Below are 1010 nucleotides of genomic sequence, written 5' to 3'. Positions count from 1 at the left end.
ATTCTCAACAATAAAAGAACCTCTGGGGGAATCACCATGCCTGACCTNAAGCTGTACTACAGAGCAATTGTGATAAAAACTGTTTGGTACTGGTACAGTGACAAACAGTTAGATCAATGGAACAGAATTGAAGACCCAGAAATGAACCCACACACCTATGGTTACCTGATCTTTGACAAGGGGGGTAAAACCATCCAGTGGAAAAAAGACAGCATTTTCAACAAATGGTGCTTTCACAACCAGCTGTTAGCATGCAAAAGAATACGAATTGATCCATTCTTATCTCCTTGTACAAAGCTCAAGTCTAAGTGGATCAAAGAACTCCACTTAAAACCAGAGACACTGAAATATATATATATAGAAAAGAAAGTGGGGATAAGCCTTGAAGAAATGGGCACAGGGGAAAAATTCCTTAACAGAACAGCAATAGCCTGTGCTGTAAGATCAAGAATCAACAAATGGGACCACATAAAACTGCAAAGCTTCTGTAAGGCAAAAGCTACTGTCAATAAGACAAAGGGGCCACCAACAGAGTGGGAAAGAATTTTTACCAATCCTAAATCTGATAGGGGACTAATATCCAATATATATAAAGACATCAAGAAGCTGAACTGCAAAAATTCAAATAACCCCATTAAAAAATGGGGTACAGAGCTAAACAAAGAATTCTCAACTGAGGAGTAATGAAGGGCTGAGAAGCACTTTAAAAAATGTTCAACATCCTTAATCATCAGGGAAATGCGAATCAAAACAACCCTGAGATNTCACCTCATACCAGTTAGAATGGCTAAGATCAAAAATTCAGGGGACAGCAGTTGCTGGAGAGGATGTGGAGAAAGAGGAACACTCCTCCATTGCTGGTGGGATTGCAAGCTTGTACCACCACTCTGGAAATCAGTCTGGGGGTTCCTCAGAAAACTGGACATAGTACTACTGGAAAATCCAACAATACCTCTTATTACCAACTGGTAATAAGGACACATGCTCCACTACGTTCATAGCTGCCCTAT

Source organism: Mus pahari, chromosome 6 (assembly GCF_900095145.1).
Source record: "Mus pahari chromosome 6, PAHARI_EIJ_v1.1, whole genome shotgun sequence".
NCBI classification, from domain to species: Eukaryota; Metazoa; Chordata; class Mammalia; order Rodentia; family Muridae; genus Mus; species Mus pahari.
This window is presented reverse-complemented; position numbering follows the sequence as displayed.